The sequence below is a fragment of the Manacus candei genome, unplaced genomic scaffold, assembly GCF_025592945.1.
Source record: "Manacus candei isolate 608988 ecotype Guabito, Panama unplaced genomic scaffold, ASM2559294v1 h1tg000057l, whole genome shotgun sequence".
In the NCBI taxonomy this organism is placed as follows: Eukaryota; Metazoa; Chordata; class Aves; order Passeriformes; family Pipridae; genus Manacus; species Manacus candei.
This window is the reverse complement of record NW_026138105.1, coordinates 5,650,982-5,671,538: the sequence shown is the minus strand read 5'-3', so window position 1 is coordinate 5,671,538 and position 20,557 is coordinate 5,650,982. Positions and strand designations below refer to the sequence as shown.

The 20,557-nt window shown below is 44.9% G+C and overlaps 1 long non-coding RNA gene across 1 annotated transcript in view; it reads left to right on the top strand.

The window, feature by feature from the left end:
* The window catches only part of LOC127477846 (uncharacterized), a 122,195-nt gene extending 101,954 nt beyond the window's left edge, over positions 1-20,241 (top strand). Inside the window, exon 3 of the long non-coding RNA XR_007907050.1 lies at positions 19,958-20,241. This is a non-coding gene — a long non-coding RNA (uncharacterized LOC127477846). The remainder of the gene's footprint in view (positions 1-19,957) is intronic.
* The last annotated feature ends 316 nt before the right edge of the window (positions 20,242-20,557 follow it).

Here is a 20,557-nt window from a genome sequence, read left to right as displayed (position 1 = left end):
GCAGCCCTGTGGTCCCTGTCCCGGAGAGGGGGAGCTGGGAGCAGCCCAGGGCACTGTGTGTGACACTGTCTGGCACAGCACAGGGTGGTGTGGGACAGGACTCAGCCCATCCCATGGACCTGGGATGGCTGCAATCACCCCCAGTTAATCCCTCCTCTCTAAACTCTGGGCAGTCCTTCCTGCCTGACCCCGGGGCCATGGGCTCAGAGCTGGCATTGCCCTGAGGAGCACAGGGCCAACTGTGCAATCCTTAACCCCTGCTTGGGTACAGAGAGTCATTTTGTGACACCACTGCAGCACGGAGGAACTGTGGAAGTAACTCTTACAGATGGATTTTTATGAGACACGGGGAGGATCATTTTTTAAATGAAATGAGTGTAGGATTTTCTTTGGTGTTTCTTTATTCAGGGGAGATGTTTAATATGATGTACTGTGTACCTCTAGCTCATTGAAATAATAGATGTTATGTTAGATAAAAAACTACTATTTCTGAGGATTAACTGTCTCCCAAACATCTTTAAAATCATGTAAGAGTTCATAACTGAACTCTTTTCTTGAATAAGATAAATTGTTTATTTGCATATATTTGGATTTTTATAAACAAGTTAATTTTTGAGGCCAGTGCTGCGTAACTTTGCCAAAGAAAAAAACTGACAAAGAGTTTTTTTATAAGTGATTTTTACATCAATTGTTTCAGCAGAAGTGAAGTAACTCTCTGAAACAGCCACTTGCAGACTTTTCCTTCCTGGAAGCCAAGCACTGGACAGTTTCTTTGCAAGCATGTACTGCACTTGGGCCTTGTCAAAATGAATTCAGGAACTGAATGTGCATTTTTTCATCCATATGAATCTTAGCAAGACAGTGTTTTTCAGAATAAATGTCACTCGAGACTATTTGCAGTAAAATCATAACATGACATTTTTTCTCCACATACACTCTAAAGCTTTTGTATCAGTAAGACTCTATCAATGTTTTTTTTCAGTCAGTTGAAAAACATATTTGTAATAATATGCAAACTATAAGTAGGCAACACCTCACACAACACAGTCTACAGTGCACCAACCACCTCCCAGGATGTCCAAAAGGCTCTATAAAACAGCGCAAGCTTGAGGAATGTTTGCAGGACAAATCAAGTGAAATTTTAGGTGAAGATTCTACTCAACATAGAAAAATTTGTCCTGTTTTTTTTTGTGGGAAGAGACGGCCTTTTGACCAAGAATTCTACCAGAAGTTTTAATTCTGGTGAAATATAATGATCAATCTTAAATATCAGAGTTTTGGCACCTGTGTAGGTTTTCCATTTCATCTCCCGGGTCAGTTATATCTGTGCATGATTCTCCCCACTGGAGGGTTAATAGGAGTGTGTTCCTGCCTACAGATCACTTTCAAAATATTTACCCCTGCCTAATTAGTGGTGTAATTGGCACTGGCCATCAAATACATGGCTCTGAACAGAAAACTCCTGCAGACCCTTCGAGATGGCTGCCAGAGTATTCCTGATGGAATACACCATGGCTGGAGCTGTACCCATACGGGAATTCCTGAGCATCCCCTCATGAGCCAACTTCAGACTGTTCAAATAAAAAAAAAAAAGAAGAAGAGGACATTTCAGAGGGGAATGGGACCTGTTTGGCAAGGGACCTTCCAATCTGTTGACTCCTCAAGGTTTTGCAATCCCCGGGATGCACCGCGTGCTCTTTTCACTGTCGTCTTGTCCACCGACTGCGGATGTGAAAAATATGGAAGAGCTCTGCACTGAGTCACACTGCAATCTACTTAGTCCATCAGGCTGGTATGCCAGGCTGGTTGAGTTCTTCTCTTGATAAGAGCAACAGAAAAATAGATAGCCAGAGAAATGAGGGATTGGGAGAGCCACAGCAAGTGTGGGGCTTGCAAATGCTGCAAGACACCTGGCCCAGATAACCTGGAGCAGGCCTGAGCTGGTGACAGTCTGGCCCAGGCCATCTCATCTATAGCCTGAATCACTGTGAACCCCAGCAAAGGTAACAGGGTTTCATTTGACCCACACAAGTCATCTCTGTAAGTGGAGTGAGATAAACCACGTGGAAAGTGCTGTGAGGCAGCAAAGCCAGGCAGAGGAAGGTAGGGCGGGATGATGCTGACCCAGGTCACATCTGGGACCCTCTGCCATGTGTCTGGACATGGGTTTTAGTGCTGCAGCCTGGCAAACACTGTCCCTTCAGTTAGGTCATGTGCCTCAGATTTGTGCTTTTTATTCTTGCTTTTTATTCTCTTTGTGTTTTTTTATTTGCGCTTTCCCGAAAACTACTGGGAAAATTCCAGCCACCTCTGGGAGCTGAGGAAGGTCCTAGCTGGCATAGTGAGACAGAAATCAATTGACTCTTTTAGAGTTGTACTCGCTGATGCCAACAATGTAATTTGTTTTATTAGTCTGTATGGGCTTGATCTAACTCTTCCTAAAGTCAAGGAGTGAATGCAGAGCCTGTCCTGACAATCAGCCTTATCACCATCAGGAGAGACGGGGCTCACAGCATTTTCTGTCTGCTGCCAAGAATTAATTGTGTTCAAGTTAATGCCTGAGTTAAGATTAAGCTCTGCTTGATTGACAACTATTTCTATGGAAGGAAGCATAAACCATGAGCATCTAACTCAGAAATTAGCCATTTTGTCTGGATCATTTTCTGCAAATGGAAAAAAAATAAAAAAATCCCGCTTCACTGGTGTGTTGAAATGCAGCCCAACATGTGCCAGGGCTGTGAGCAGGTGTCCCCTGCCCAGAGGAACCATGGCTGGCACTGAGCAGCTGTTGGGACAGTCAGGAAAAAGGGTTCCTTTGGTGCCAGCCGAGGAATGGGCAGAGCAGGTTGGCAGGGGCAGGGAACACTGCAGGGATCCAGCTGGTGTAGACAGTGAGCCCTCTGGGAGAATGGGACATGCTGGGACTGACTGGTCATAAAGGGGCAGAGCAGCTGGGGAAAAATTCAGACTTGAGTCATCAACATACCTGTGTGTAGGAACAAAGTCCCCAAGGGACAGAATGGAGCCTGGCTGGGGACAGATTAGGAACCTGGAGAATGGGAAGATGTAGCAGCAGTGGCTTAGGGGTAGACAGTGGCTGATGTGAGTCTTTACACTGTGTGTCCGGTGAGGTTTCCCCACTGCCTTGGAGGTTCTGTGATGAGAATTGCTTTGCAGTTCAATAGTAATCAGAACTTTAACATTATAGCCCTTAACAATAAATTAGGTGGGTCCCTGTTTCCTAATCTTAGTATATTCTTGGATTTGTGCCAGGTCTAAGGTAGGTCAGATTAAGCATTCAAACGCTTCAGCAGCTCGATTCTTTGTGCCCAAATGACCAGAGAACATTAAAACATTGGAACACAGAGCACTGGAGGGATTGGAAACAGCAGCACTTCCGAGAAATGTTTCCTTCATTGTAAATGTATTTTGTTGTGTTTTTTTGTTTTGGTTTGTGTTTTGAGTTATGAATACAGATGCAGGGACAGTTTCTGGCTCAGAGCCTTTGGCTGGTACAAACTGGGCAGGGATTGCTCTCTTCTGCTCAGACACACAAAGGACCCGAAGTGCTCCCTGTCTTTGCTTTGTCTTGGTGCAGTTGTTGCAGATGCACAGGGTGTGTTGGTGCTGGGCCTTGGGGGTGAGTCTGTCCAGGAGCTGGACCAGCCTGCCTGACACCCTTCTGCTACCTGGGCTGGCTCTGTTGGAATAAGCAGGGATTTTTTTTTTTTCATTAGAGATTATTATTATTTACAGGTATTATTATTTCAATTCAAAGTGCAGCTTAGCAATTGGAACATTTCCACTTCTCCCTTGGCTCAGTATCTCATGGCATTTCTGATTAGACTGTCGGGAGGGAACAGAAGGGACCTCACAGGCAGGAAAAGGCATCAGTCTCACTGAGAAGAGCGTTTACGACCCCCAGATTGCCCAGTGCCTCGGAGCAGTCGGCTGTACCAAGGCACAGCACAGGCACCTCCAGGCTCCTGAGCTGAGCACTGCCGGCCCCAGGTCAGTCCAGCGGTGCCTTTGGAACACGCCCGGGGGTGGTTGTCTGGGAGGGAGCAGGACGGAGCGGCTCCTGCTGCCTTTGTGCAGGTGGTACCGCTCCCTCCGGCTCGGGCGGAGGCAGCAGCGCTGATCAGCCCAGCGACAGCAATCCCTGGCAGCGCCGTGAGGACTCCCAGGAGCTGGGAGCTGCTCTCCCACCAGGGACAGCGGGGTCGACATTGCCTTCCGAGTGGTGGGTACCAGCTTTGAGCTGCAGCTGGTTGGAGACGCACAGCCCCAGTTAAATCCCAGCCCTGCAGTCCCCTGCCTTGTGAGTGTGACTGCCAGACACGAATCTTCTCCCCAGCTGGGGAGGGCCGTGATGTATCTGCTGCTGCCTGGGCAGCTCCTTGTTGCCACATCCCGTTTTTCTTCACAGTGTTCAGCCACACTGGAAAGGAATTGAGAGTGGAAATTGCTGTAAAAGGGCTGTGCCTTCCCTGTCTCTCCTGAGGGATCCGGTTCAGAATGTCCAGCCTGTTTGAAGCCTGAGCTCTTCAGGCAAAGAACGTGTATTATCTAGTTTGTATTTTATGGCAGTATATGAATGTTTTGTTATAATAACAACAACAACAATAATAATTAGGGCTGTGAGAGCCCTGGAGGGCTGGAAAGGAACCAAGCCCTGCAGGTTCTCTCGGATGTTCAAGTTTGACGAGGTTGAACCATCCAGGTTTAACCCCCATGGCTGGTGCCCTCTCTCACCCTACTGGCTACCATTACCACCAGGAAGTCTGCTCCCGTCCTCCACATGTCAGCTGGGAACTGGGATACCCTGGGGCTTCTCAGGGAGGAACCCACAGTTACTGGGGAGGATGTGAGCGAAACTCACTGAAATTTCGTGAATGTGGGATGAGGGTCGTGAATCATCAGACCTTCAGCTGAGGCCAAGGCTGAGTGGGTCTGAGTGAGACACACTGTGATCTGCGATTGCAACACTGTCCTTTGTCCAGGGAGTGCTTGGAGATCTCTGGATGAAAGTCCCCCTTCTGTGTCACTCCAAAAGCACTGTGAAGGCACTGAAGCTGACTGTGTTAGGTAGTGCTGTAGGTAATGAAAGATGTCCTCTTGCAGGACCTCAGCTCATGTCTGTGTTTCCACCTGCTTGTCTGGGTGACAGCAGGAGCTGGAACTGATACTGAAACACAAAAAAGAAAATTTTTTCAGATCTCCACACAGAAAACCTTTGTGGGCATGGAAGGTCAGATGTTGCTGATGCACCAAAGGGCAAGCACTGCTTGTGTTTAAGGGACTGTGCTGAACTGAGGCACCATGTGCATTTCCCAAAGAGGCAGCCTAGCAATCCCTGTGCAGGACAGGGGTCCAGGCACTCCTGGGTTCTCCTGAGCACTAATCCCAATTCCCACAGTGTTGCTTCAGCTAATCGCTGCCTCAGTTTTCCTCACTTGTAAAATGTGGGGGTAATAACTGTGCATACCTCAGAGAGGGCTGTGAGGATTCATTAATTAAACGATGTTCGGGAAGTGCTTTGAAGATGAAAAGCCCTATATAAGTGCTGGGTGTTACTAATGCTTAGTGAGTACCTGCACAGCCACAAGCAGGGTGTGCCTGCAGGAAGCAGAGCCATAGGCTGAGGCTTATGGCTAAGTGCCTTAAAAATAAATATGATCAGTAAATGCACTGGGGAGGCCAGCTTCCCTCTCCTCCCCATTGGGCTGAGCTCCCACCTCAAAGGAACTAGGGGTTTTCTTTGCCTCCTCCACTTCTGGAGAACTGAAAGAGGTTTGGGAGCTCTGAGGAGAGAGTTGTGCTTGGACTCATGGTGGTGATGCTGGGAGTTGAGACATCACAGGCAACCGGTTTGCTCAAAACCCAACAAGCACAAAAATCTACATGTTCAATGAGAAGTATTGTCCTAACAGGTACCAGAAGTCCAGGGGAGCGTGGGGGGAAGAGAACAGCAACTCTCACAAGTCCACTTTGCCAGAAGAATGTGTTTCCATGAGCGTGAGTGCCAGGGCTGCACACACAAGCAGTGTCCCTGTGAAGACAAGCAGGTGGCCAGCCATGCCTGGAGTCTGTGACTCCCTGTGCAGTCATGCTAATGACATGCATACTTCAGGGAGACGAAGGCAAATCTGTACTTGCTGCTTCGTACGCGTGTTGGAGTGAAAACATAGATGCTGATTTCCTCTTCTTCTCTCTGCCCCTGGAAAACCTAGCATTTAATATCCACCTGACTAAGCAGAAATAAGAGAAAAGGGAATTTTTGATTAGGTTAATTGTTTTTAATGACAGCCTGCCACATTTGACAGATCCCGCTTGTGAAGCCTCGAGACAAGCAAACTTCTCCTTCAGATATACTGTGTGTGTTTCTGTATTTTGTAAGCTGTGCTGAAGTTTCATTTTCTGAATTGGGCAGGGAGGTCACTTCTTTCACAGTTCTCTCCAGGTGTCTCTGGGAATGACATATCTAAGCAGTAATGTATGACCTGGTGGAGGTGTTCAGGTGGAACTAATGGCAGAAACTGGTAAGGTAAATGCTGCATTTACTAACCTAAACTTGGTTATTGAAAATTGACAACTTAAGACCAAACTTTGAACCAGACTCAAAGGTTCCTGTGTAAAATTGAGGTAAAAGCTGGACATTCTTCTGAGAGGAATGTGTAAAGTGTTTCAAAAGCATATGGTAGTTATTGAATGATTTATAACACTAAAATTCATCAGATAAGTATCATTGGTTCTTTATATTCTACAATTACACAAAAAAGAAGATGTAAATACCTGAGTCATAACTGAGGCTGAGGCCAGAGGGTATCTATCACACAAGGAATTCTTACTGCTGGGCTGGTGAAGGGATCAACAGAAATGAGTAGATGTTACAAGGGAAGGACAGATGTCCTGGGCTGGAGAACAATCCCTGCTGTAGGGAGCAGTCAGTGATTAACAGGTTCTGTGCAGTCTGAAGGGAGTTTTATTTCATCCTTCCTGGAATGCACTCCTGGTTTGGCCCTTATCATAAAGCCTATCAGGCAGCTTGGGAACACACTGGAACACACTGAGCACCAGGCTGGGACACAGGCTCACCACCACCAGCAGGCTGAGACTTTAAATCTTCGTGCCTCAGTTTACCCATTGATTAAGATGATAACCTTCCCAGAGTGTTGTGGTGATTAATTATTAATGTTAGCAAAGGGTTTTGAAGATGAAGAGTGCTACATGCTGGCTAAAGATCTTAATTACCTCAGCCTCATGATGAAATCTTTGTATTTACATAATGAACCAGTCACGGAAGAGGTACAGAGATGGTCTCTCCTGGTGAACAGATTCTTATAACTCAGTTATCTCAGCCACTGTCATTATCTAAATCAAATCCTTTTTTCCATGGGGAATCTGCTTTTGGAGTGAGCAGAGCCCACATGCTCCATGTGAGTCTCCTGGGATGGCAAACAGCCACAGCACCTTGGCTAATTTCAGTCCCTGCCCATGAAACTCACCTCACCCAGAACTTGTTTCAACTTCTCCAGCTGTTCTTGGCATGTGTTGAGATTTCATAAAGTTGATGCCATCAACTCCCACACATATGGCAAGAGAGAGTGAGAGAGAAAACCCACACACAGTAACTAATATATAGGGAGAAGAGGTATTTGCATGGGAGAGCACAAACATGAGGCTTTTCCAGCCGGCTCCGAAGGCTCCTGACTGCTAATGCCGAGATGCAAAGGGATATGCAGAGCAGGGGGGTGACTCAGAGAGTCCTTTTCAGTGCACAGCTCCAGGAAGATGCAGGATGCTTCCAGCAGGGCCACTCCATGAATTTTATGGTCAGCTGGGTAGTTTTTGCTGCTGTCCACACCGTGGTGTGCAGCAGTGTCTGCGCTGGGCAGGGAGCACCTGCTGGGCTCACAACTGGAGCTGAGGTGACAGCTGCTTTCTGAGGGACTGCTGAGAGGTATTGAAGGTGACACATGTCTAGGCCCCTGCAGAAGATGGGAAGACTTTTCTCATGGTCTAGATTCAGAATTCAATCTCCCCTTTGAGTTACTTTTGTTAAGACATTATACCTGCGGTGCAGAAGTTTTCTTTTGTAAGCAAGTGCCTGGTTTTTCAAACTTTCAGTGATACTTGTTTTCAATCCATAATTCATTATCAAGTTGACAGCTAATTATTATTAATTTATAATCTCACCCTAGTTTCAATAGGAAAAATCTGGAAACTGCTGGCAAGGGAGGGTTTGAACACAAACACAGAGTGCAGGCAATAACACCCATTTCCATACTCACTTTTAGATCTGGGCAGATTTCCAGGGTAATCCACATTTGTCTCCTGGAGACAGGACTTCAGGAGAAGCATAGCTTTTTTCAGCACTGAGCAGTCACGCCAAACTTTTTGTTAGAGTTTGGTTTGCCTGTTATGAGGCAACGAGTTGAGGTACTGGGATAAGGCAAGGCTGGGAACAACACCAGGACTCAGTGCCACACACGGTTCCTTCCGAACAGGGATGAATCTCCAGTTCCTCTGCTCATCACCCTCCAAGTCACTGGGTGTGAGTGGACCCCGGACGTGTGTGAGACTCAGCAGCTCTGTGGGGATGAGGCTCTTGGCAATGTCCTCCCTGGCCAGTCTCTCACCAGCCGAGACCAGAATCACTTCTTGGAGCTCCTCAGGCTCGTGCACCTGCCGTGTGCAGCTCTGGGGGATCCAGCCCATCAGCTGCAGTCGCTTCATTAGGCACTAATGGGCTGCACACTTACAAAGCATTTACATTTATTTTATAGTGATTGAAAGACTGCAAAGACATTTTGCTAATTATCCCGTTGCATACCCGGCGAGCCCTGCAAAAACTTGGTCACACTGTGGGGTTTATTGGACACCAAGTATCAGGCCTTCCATTTCCTCTTCTATTTATACTCTCTGTTCTAATGGAAACCACAAATCTTTCCAGGTGACTTGTTTATTAAGTGAATTTAGAACAGTTAACATTTGCATTTATTAATTTTCTAGAAAAACTGGTATTACTAGTTACTAGGACTCTAACTGCTATCTCAGATTTCACTGGATACCAGCTGCAAATCTTGGTAATAAGACTTTGGTGATGATTAAGCCAGTGACGTGATTTTCAGTGGTGTGGAGCACCTGCAGCTGCCTCTGGCTTTGCAGTGACCTGTGAGGACTCAGCACCTCGGACAACACCTCCACAGCTCCTGGGCACAGCCAGAACAAATGCAAAAAATCTATAGGACCAGATTCTCCCACCTGGGAGCACAGGGAGTGACTGCTGGTGTGACCTGGGTGTGCTGTTGGTGTAACCTGCTCTGACTACTGAGACCTGCGAGGGAATGGCACGGCTGAGTTATTCCTAGGAACTGCATGTTTAAGCAGAATCTGAGAGCCAAGTCCTAAAGCTACTCATGTCCCAATGAACTGATGAACATGAACATGAACTGATTGTATTTTTAATATGAATGTTTGGGTTTCTGAGCTCAGGCACTGAATTGTGATTTGCCCTTATCTGAAGAAGTATCTGTAGTACCTTCTCCCCAGGGTAGGACTCACAGATCCCTCTGTGCCCTGGAGTTTTGTTCTATATTTCCTTGATTGCATGATCAGAAATGCTCTTTCAGTAATTTCATCACATTTCTTTTCAGTAATGACAGATCTTTTCTCTCTACAAAACAACCTTTAAATTCTTGATTTCTTTTACTGGGTCACTGTTAACTCTTCTATGCTCTACATAATAACACTGGAGATTTTTTGTAGATAGGCATTCTGCCAGTCTCCTTCATAAAAATGAATTACATCTGGAGCAGGTATGAACTTGGAACAATTCCTACCTCCCAGGTAAAACTACTCATCTGATGCATGAGCATACCATGAATCCTGCACAGACTGAAGAGGCTGGGAAGGAGAAAGGGAATTTTTCTAATCCATAGCTGAATTTCTTCTGGTGAAGGATATGTACAACCAACTGCAAGAAAACAAATGATTGTTCTGATTATTTTCCACTGTAGGAATAATTGGTAACATTGTTCTTCTTGGCAAAGATGAATAGTTGGAACCAGACTATTTCACAGAGACAAAATATCCACAGGGAGAGATTTTTGAGGCAGTCATAGGATGCACCCTACAGAGTGTGATTCTCATGACATTAAAGTGGCACTAATGGCATTGCCATTAACTTCTAATGAAGAAAGAAATAGACCTGATAAACACAGCGTAAGTGTTCTATGGAAGGGGAAATAAAAATATCACATTTTAGGCAAGGTCTGGCTCTCACTGAAGCCAAAAGAGTTGAACTTACTGAACTTATCCAAAACAGGAAAAAGAATTTATGACTGTGGAGGACGAAGAAACACTGCTGTGAATCTGAGCTGCTGAATAACTCCATACCACAGAAGAGATCCCCAGAGTTTTGCAATAGTAACTGTTGTGTTACTTTGTGGAATTTTCTGATCCTTTGATAATGTTTCCTCCTTTTAACAGCAAAATCCACACTGCTTCTTGAAGGCTTTTAGAATATTTTTCCTTATGCTTTTATCCTAGAGAAGGCAGGACCACATTTGGTATTTAGGACAGGGAGCTGGCAATCTGGATTCTTTTCAGCTTTGTCACTAACCCGTGGTATGACTTTGATCTCCTCATTGTGCAGCACCACGAGGAGAAGCCATGGGGAGTCTCTCTGTGCCTCAGAAAGGGTCCTGTATGTGCCCACCAAAGGGACCAAGCTGTGCAAGCTTGGCATTCCCACCTCCTGCACTGGTTCTTTGCAGCCTGGCAAAACCTATTCCCACTTGCAGAGCCTCATGGAGCTGTGCTGAGGTTCTCAGGGTTACATACATGTGGTGCTTTGACAGCCTGTCATCTCCCTGGAGCTGTAACACCACAGCCTTTGTTTCACTCACCTCTCCCCCTGGCCAAGCAAAGCAAGTGTTCCTTCAGAAACAATTAAAATTGAACATTTAGATACCAGACTGGGAGGAAGTAAACAACTAAAATGTAAAGTAAACAAAAAAAAAAATTCAATTCTGGCTTGAATTTTGTAACCAGAGGCCAATGTCTTAAACTCTTTTCCCTGGAATCTCAAGGAATGCCCACACGTTCAGGCACTGGGATCCATTAGTCCAGTCTCAGATATACACTGTGCTCTCCTTCTTTGGACAACTCTTTGAAGTTCTCGAAACTTCTGTTTCCCAGAAATTAGGTTTTATAATATAAATGGGTCTCTAATTGGCTTTTATCAAAGCCAGCAGCAATGGATATTTTACCAGTGGTTCCTCTGGGTTTCGACCTAATTGACCAGAAGGTGTGTGACCTCTGTAAACACACCTCTGGCCATTCCTGGGAACCAAGTGCCTTAGTATTTTTCCCTTCCTCCTAGCCAGCCTTCTGGCTACTGCTTCCCACCCACTCTGAGCTACTCCCTTTATTTCTTTATACAGTTATTAGTCTTATGCAGGACACTGGTTATAGGCAGATTCTATTAACTCATGACTTGTGGTGGTACCAGTTCCCTACAGAGACCTGTATATGCTGATCTATATGGATTATTGATTGGTAACAAGTTCCTCTGAGAGGACTTGGCTATGACAGCAGTAACTCCTCAGCTTCAACCTCAGTCCCAGTCACTTGGGCTAAAACCTTAAAACCCTTCAAAGACCCATCATTTTTAATGTCTGCCTTGAAATGAGTCACTGAGCACCTTGGGGTTCAATTGGCCCTATTTGGTTTGGGGGTTTGTCTTGATGTGTGGCAGCTGTCCCTGGGTACCTCGAGATTCCCCTGACTGCTTGGATTTGAGGTACTTGCTCTGGGGGATGTACACACTGGAAACAACAAGCTAAATAAAAACGTGGGCTTTTTGTCAATGCCTTCAACTTTAAAATGGGACTTTCAGTTTCTAAAGGCTGGCAGGGAGTTCGTTTTGAGTCAGTCTTTGTGTGGTCATTTTCATTCTGGAATGAGACTGTTCTTGCACAGAATTACACTAAAATGTGTTGTCAAGAGACATTGTCTTTTGTTTCCATGAGTTTGCAAATATCCCCAAACAAGTTTGATGTAAGCCAGAACGTCCCAGCTTTTATCCCACCGAATAAAAGCATCTCCCTGAACACCACAAGCCCTCGTCTGACTGGGAGCTCTGGGAGCTGCTGGAACGGAGCACATTCCTGACCTAACAGTGCCAGGCTCCTTGCCATGGCCCACACAAGGTAGTTTACAGCTGCTTCAGGGGGTCTCCCTGAAATACTGCCACAACACCATGTTTTGATGAGACTTTAATGAACTTTCTAAGCTGCCTGAATTCCTCTGACGAAGGGCATTGTATGTGTGCAGTTTGTTTGTATTGTTGCCTAATTATGAACAGCAGTTAAGACTTCACACCTACAATTTGTATTCACAGTTTGTAAAATTCCCTTGCCTGGAGTTCTCTGCTACTGCTGCCAACAAGGTGTACAGCAAGTTTGATTCTTTCCCTAAGTGCCCCAGAACAAAGCACTGCATCATTCTCACGTCTCCAGCTGACAGAACAAGGGCCCAGAGCTGGAGGAGATGACTCGAAGCCACTGAGTCTGACGTGTCCTTTCCCAGGGGTTGAACACACCTTAGCACAGAGAATGGAAATGATAGTGCCCAGCATCCAGCACGTCCCACCAAGCCTGATCTGCACATCCTCAGCCCACGAGTGAGCTCTCCCACAGGAGCGGGCCTGGTTGGGGACTCCCACTGGTTGCAACACTGCAGGGAGATGATTTGACACAGAAAATTGTTCGTGTGGGGGCACTCTTGTGTTTATTCAAGGCTGTAGTCCCCATGTACCATCAATTCTCAGTGACCTTCCCAGGAACTGGCACTGTTTAGGGCTTCATCATGTCCCATGCCTCAGTCCTAATCCATCTAACTATGTCAGTAAGGTCCATATATTCCCTTTAAGTGATTTGTGGAGTGGGTAACACATCAATTACATTTATACACCTCTAATCTACAATTTACTTGTACTTTAAAACCGTTGCTTTGAAAACAACTCTCTTGGTGAAGAATAAAGCCAGTGCTACTTTTTCTCAATTTTTTTCCTGGTGCTGCCAGGTTGGGTCACGTTGGGCAACCCATGTGCAAGGAGGGAGCAGCAGGAACGAGCAGTCAGTCCAGCTGGGTGATGGCACTGTTTGGGAGAGCTCCCCAGCACGGGGTGACACAGCAGTCAGAACATGCAGTTACTCATGGAAGTAGTTACCTGGGAGCCAGAGGGACTGACCAGGGGCTCTGTATTATTAATTTTATTGCTGATTCTGTACGTTATGAATTAGAGTCAGAGGCAAACCAGAACAAGGTGACATTGTTTGCACAAACAGAACAGCAACAGTCCTTCCTTTGTGAATGCATTTCTAGAAAAATACTCTTTTTCTGACTCTGCTGGGGAGTTTCACAACAGTATATAGGGAATATATTCAAACGGGAAAGTCTCCAAATGGTGACTGTAACATCAGTACAAAGCATTGTTAATAAATTAATTGACTTTGATCAGCTAGAAAATAAACCTAGGCTCATGTTGTTTGAGTGAAACTCATTTCAGGACAGGCAACATCAAGAACACAAGTAGTATAAAAACTTCCACACGATAAATCAAAGAAGAAGAAAAGTACAAGGCTATTAATGCTCTACTATAACATTCCTCACGGCCCCTCTACAGTGTGGAGAACTGCAAGCCAACATTTTTCAACTGTCCTAAAGAATGTGAAATGTAAATGTTTAGAAGAATGTTTTTGTGCCAAGCTGAGAGTGATCATAAACATTGACTCGTAATAGAAACATTTTAAAAAGATGCTCTCCTTGCTGCCAGCTTTTGAGAGCAACACCATGTAAATTAGATCGGAGTCTCCTTGGATTCTTGACACTCCATTGCTGCCTCTTATTTGCCAAAAAATTGTTGAATTGATGTTATGCTTGAACTTAAAGTATGAACTGCAACTGTATTAAATATGCTGCTTAAATGTCATGTGGATAAACAATAAATCACCTGCCTGGGATTCACTTTGGGGACAGGCCTAATGGAAATCTTGAAGGAAAAGAACCACTGCTTTGATTATGACACTGTATTTCTGTGGCAGCACAGATGTGCCTGGTATTTTCCTGCCAAGTGGAGTTTCTGGGTTCGTTGAGATGTGACTTTGCCACAGCTCATAACACACTAAAAGCGAAGCGTGACTGACTCCTGAGTGTACCCACCCCACCCTCCTGCTGTGAGCTCTGTGCAGAGCAGGGATGGAATAGTGCACACCTGTACACCTGAAACCCTGCTTCTGACAGCACACTGCTTCTCCACAGTGACATCCTCCATTGTTTATCATCAGATAATCTTGGCCAAAATGTTCGGATCTAGGAAAATCGAAATGCTTTGGTAACTATGACCAGTTTCAGCTGATGGGTTTATTTATATCACCCTGAAATTCCAAACAAATCCAGCATTTTCTAAGTGAAACATTTTAGCTTTGGGATTCAGTTTCCATTTTAGTTTAGTGCTTAATTATATTTTAGAAACACTTAAAGCAAAACTAAATATGTGAATCAAAGCATTTCCTTATGAACCAAAACATCTCTTTTGTCACTGCTGCTGGTGAATCCAATTGTTAGGAGACAGAGCCATCTCTGATCACAACCCAAACCATCTCCTTGTTTAATCAGTGCTCATACTCTTCAGCCTCCCTCATTTTGGCCCATGACAGCAGATGGTTATTGATGACAAGATGGTTAGAGATGACATGGTTATTAGTGGATCATGGTTATGTATCTTTTCAGGTTTTATTTTTATTTTGATAAAGGCTTTGAAATAACTTTGGAAAACTGTTCTTAGATAAACTCTCCAGGTTTTATGTATAGTCTGCCACTTGTTTGGAAGAGGATTTTGAAAGGCAGAGAGAGCAGCTGTAGGTACCAACCCCAGGAATGTAGGTATGCAAAGAAGGACCACAAAGTCAGTGATGTTTTGGAAATCACACTGCTGAAATAGCAGTGCAGCCAAGTGCAATCATGGGATTTCATTTTCCAGAACAGTAATGCATTTTTGGTTCATTCTTTTCTTCTTTTTTTTTTTTTTTTTTTGGATTTGTGCTTTGGGATGATCACATGCTACATTTACAGACTACTTCTGCAAGTGTGGCAGCCAGGACAGTCCAGGTGCCCTGTTCTCCTCCCTAACCCCGTCTGAACCTGACTGGAAAACTTTTGGAGAAAAGCCAGGAGAAAACACCATAAGCAGGAGATGTTCTCAATGGATGAAGGAGACTGTTTGAATTCATTTCCCCCTTTTCTGTTTTGCTGGCTACAGGAACAAATATGATCTTTAGATGGAGTTAACAATTGTTACCTGTGTCAAAGAAACAGAGACCAAGAAGGAGCACGAGTGTTCTTGTGACTTTGCAAGTCAAGCCTCACGGCATGGAAAGGTGGGAAAGGACACAACAGCAGAGAGTAAGAGGATGTGAGCTGTGCTCATGATGAAATCACTGGGAATTTTGCCATGAAAGCAGAACTGAGTAGTTCTTTCAGGTATGGAAAGTACTGCAAATGACAAACCCAGAGCTCCCATTAAGAGGTTAAGACAGGAAGCTGTTTTCTTCCAGGGATGAGCCAAGAAGCTGCAAAAGCTGGGTCCCTAAACTTGTGTATTCTAGCCAAGGCTTGACAGGAGTCTTGCTTCCAGCATCCCTTGAGGGTGTCTTTTAAATCCCATTAATATCTATCCTAGTTCTCCCACAGCTTCCTTGAGTTCCAGTGGCCTTCCCTCTCTTTTCCATCTATTCAAGGACTGCACAGTGATCTGAACTACACAGGAGTCAGAGGATGTCTTTGCATTGTCTTTAGTAGCCTTTGAGTCAGAGCAGGGAGGTCACAGTTCTTGGGTTTATGGTTTGTTTTGCAGATAAATCAGGACATTTTGCTATTGCTTTGGTTTGAGCCCTGAAAATAACAAAAGCAGCAAATACATAAAACAAGGTTCATGCCAATAGGACAACCAAAAGAGTTTTTAGGTATCATCCCAATACAAACAGGATCTTGGTGGCAGAACTAGGAATGAAGGCTGACTCCTGACTTCTCTGCTTGTGCTTTCACCATTCAATCATGCAAACTCCCCCAAATTATCATAAAATTGTGCAAAGCATAACATCCAGCAGAGACCAGCTCTGCCTGGCTCCTATGAGCTTGCCAAGGCTGTTGGGATAGCGAGGGAAGAGACACACAATTCATTTTAAGAAGGTTTTTTTTCCCCCTGCTTTGTGGTGGTTTGTGAAATGCCGGGAAGGAACAGCACAATGAACAGAAAATGTTCCAAGGAAACCAGCCTTCTCCATGGCATTGCCCAACAAGCACCCAGTGTGCCAACCACGGAGCTTTGCATGGGAGTGTGGGACACACATGGGACTGTGATTGCTGCTGGCATGAGGCCTCTCCTCCCTTCTGAATTCCCAGAGCAGAGAAAGGGCAGAGTATCAGAGCCTCTCCATGCCTGGCTGAGGCTCTCCCTCACCTCAATACAAATGCAGGTGCAAAGTTATCGAGTCCATAATTTTTTTGCATAATTTAGAGCCATAAAATGGAAGCTGCCTTTGAGCATTTGGCTCTTCCTCCCTTGCAAGTTAGGGCCAGATGCAAAAGAGGACTTAAGTACCTACAACTCCATAAGTTCCTCCCTGCTCAGGATAACATTTCTTCCAGTACCAGCAGCTTTATGTCTGGACATGCCCAGAACTGCTGTGATCTGAGCAGCTTAGTGCACAGTTCCCACCTAAAACCCACTGGGATCCCAAGAGAAGTAAAGGAGCATCGATTTTCTCAGTCCAGCCAATTCAGATGGAATATTACCAGCCTAATACACACCAGCAGGGCAAGTCCCCTCACATGATACAGTGGTAGCCACTTTCTTTTACCCTTGACCAGGCAGGAGAGGTGCAGTCTGGCCAGAGGGTTTGGTTTGCACTGAAGAGCTGAGCAGAGTGAGAGTCGTCCTCGGCTGTTCTGCGTAAGGTCCAGGCTGGTGGGGTTGTCCAGGGGAATGAGCATTCCCTCCAGGACCGAGATTGGGAATCTGAAAGTTTCCAACACAAAGAAGAAACAAAAACTCAAACCCCTTTCAAGGAAAACATAAGTGTAGTGAATTAAAACAAAAACAAAAAAACCCCAACCAACCAAAAAAACACACCACCAAAAAACTGAAGAAACCACAGTTATTTTGCTGGCTAATATCATAAAGACATGATGGTACTTGCAGCTTCCTGCTTGGACCTGGCTTGCTCCAAAGTTATTTTGTGTGTTAATCCTGTGGTTTAGATGATGAAGATTAGGTCTGAGTGAGCTGCTTCAGATAAAAGGGGAAATGGCAGCAACCAAACCTTCACCCAAACTCCAACCTAAACTTTTCTAAGATTTGAATAAAATAAAAAAGTATTAACTTTTCTTTATTATTCTTTTGTTTCGCAATTAAGATTTTATTTGAAGGTACTATTATTCATCAACTACAGTTATTCATTCAAAGCTTTGGAAGTCCCAGCGTTGTGAGAAGAAGAACTGTTATCCCTGCAAACACAAAAGTACACATTGCAGGTTCACAAAAGTACATTTCTGTCCCTTCTCCTGAACTTGGCTTTTTAATGAAACTGTGGTTTTTCTTTTAATCTGTGTTACTTCTTCCAGTGTAACTGCCACCACACCATACAAGTTTCTGCCCAGTTTTGGTTTCTGTGCATCTTGACCTGGAATGTTCAGTTACAGATTTCCTGATAAAGATTCCAGTCAACAGCCAGTGATTTGGCCAATGTTCCTCAAAAAACTGGAATATAAAATCATGTTCCAAAACCCAAACGGAAATGTGTGAGTGGTTGATTCTCACAAAAAAAAACCCCAAACCCAAACCCAAACAAACAGGAGCTGCCTGCTGCTTGGCAATTTTGAAAATTGAAATTAAAACTATGTTCTTTAGCACTTTACTACGTAATACTTCTAGGTGCCTATTTTTAAATGGTTGCCTCAGCCAGTGGCATTCTTTTGTGCTTGATTAGCACATATTTGGCATGCAGAGCTCCAGGGAAAAAACACACTTACTCCATTTATTCCCAAGCTGGACAACTCTTTGCAGATGTCAAATCCATGCATAACAAAGCCAATGTTTGCTCACACAGACTTAGGCATATTAGTACAGTTCTTGTAGCTACTGACCTCGTCCTGCACTGCCCTTCAGTCACAGGCTGAGAGCTGGAGGTTCCAGATGTGCTTGGCAACACTTTACAGATAACCCTGTGGACTTACTGTGAGCCCATGGGTCTGACTGCACAGCGGGAAACTGGGTTGTAGGAATACTGTACATGGACACTTTTGTTCAGAGAAATGTTTCCTCTGTTACAGTCCATTATAGCACACCCAGGGGCAGGAAAACCACCTGGATTTATCCCATAACGGAGTAGCTGTGGGGGGCAGGTCACTGTAACATCAGGCATTTCACAAGGCAGCTGGACCCTGAGCCTTCTTCCAACGTGCAGGCACATCAATGAGATGCTCAAATCAGGAGTCTGGCTTCTTCATTGCAGTCACTGGACAGACTCAGGTGCCTTCACAAAGAGGTTGAGCTCCCCAACTGTTAAGGAAACACAGATTCTAACAGCTCAGTAGATTAATCCAAGCCTTTCAGCCTTAGAACCGAGGGTGGATATGCCAAAGTGTCACAGGAGGACACAAGACTGTGGGAAGTGCTGTGTGGACACTGCTGCTCACACCTGCAATTACTGACTTCGGGTGGGCACAAAGGAGCTGCTTCTCGTGCCAGCTGCTGTTTGTGCAGTGGTTTAAGCCCAGCTTCAGCCAGGACGTATTAAAAATGGAATGAGCCAGCTCTGGAGAGGGACCTCCACCAGTACAAACTAGAGAGGCTTGGATTAACATTTGAACTTTCTGAATGCTTATTCTAATTCAACCACAGAATCTTCTGAGAGTTCAGCCATCGCTAATTAAGACATGCAACGATTTATCTGTGGTTCATCTGTGCATTTGGCAGCTTTTGCTTTAGTAGGACTGAGTGCTGCAAAGTATCTGTGCTGGGAAATGCCCCTCAGAGGAGCACAGGGACTAACCAACTCCATACTTTTAGGTTGACTCTCATGCCCTTTCTATAGCTGGGAATACTACCGTGGCTCGGATTTAGGGTGAAAACAACCCACTTCAAAAATAAGCTGCCCTGGGAAGTGTCTTTGAAAATTTTTTAATGTCAAATTACAAAAACATAACGTGTGAATGTAAATCATTTCCCCTGCAATAAATGCAGTACAAACATCCCAGCGTTTTCCTAATACCTGAGAGCTGCAATATAAAAGTGGCTATAAACAATAGTGAATCAGAGAGGTCTGTTTTATTCCCCTTCCTCCTCCATCTCCCCCAGTGTAATTTAATAAATATTAATGAAAAAGAGCACCAATAACACTTATATATTAATTTTTCTCCTTTTATTTTCTGATCATGCCTAATTTAAAAGTGTTTTGGGGTTACATTTAGTCATATATATGGTTGTTTGAGCCTTTTATTAGCCATGATTCATTCTACATATCAGCATAAAGTGGTGCTCATGCCTCCAGTCTGTGTCTGTTCCATGATGCTCAGTTATCTGCCTGCCCCAAGCTATTGGTTGGGCTGGATTTGCATGTACACTGTTCTCCTATGGCAATAGTATGCCAGGAATGGCCGGGCTGGTATTACCTGGCCAGGTGAGGTTCCATTCAAATAATGCACATGCCACCAAAACAATTCAGATCAAAGGTCTGCCTTTCAACAGAATTAAAATGTAAGGACTTCTAAAGCAATTTTAGCAGTTGGCTTTACAAATGAACTTATGTCAGCTGCTCTGTATGATGACTGCCTAAATTACTTCCATATCTAATCTTATCTCACTATCTGTCTGTCTGTTTTTCAGCATTTCAGTGCCCATCACCATATTATCCAGGCGCCACCGTAAGATTAAGGAGCTCTGCAGTGACATTCTCAACGTGGTCTGTTCAAAGGTCATTAGCAGAACCTTCCACACTGGAAAAGACTGGAGGAGAGTACGGAAGTGACCGCCAAGGAGAGGAAGAGGAGCAGGAGGCAGCAGCCTGGTGGAGCCATTTTAGTTGTGCTCACACCATGTGCTTTGCTCGGCTGAGCCGGAGCCCAGGGACCTCGGGGCAGCTCCTCTGTGCTGCTGCAGGGCTTGTTGGACACTCCTGTCACCTCAGAGCGTTGGCCCACATGGTCTCAAGATTGCTGCCCCTGTGCCATTGCCGTGCTGGGGCTTTATGACTTCTGGATCTTCCAGCCTCAGAGCAGGATATTCCTCTCACAAATCCCAAGCAGAGAGCAAGCCCCACACCTCGGGAACCATCTTCTCCAAGTGAATATATTAGTTAAAGTTTCATTTTTCTCGTTGTGTGCAAATCCTCCCAACTGTTCGCGTTTGAGGAAACCAAAAAAGGGTGTTTTGCTATGTACACAAAGCTACACAGGACCCACAGAATCAGGAGAGGTGATTTTACCC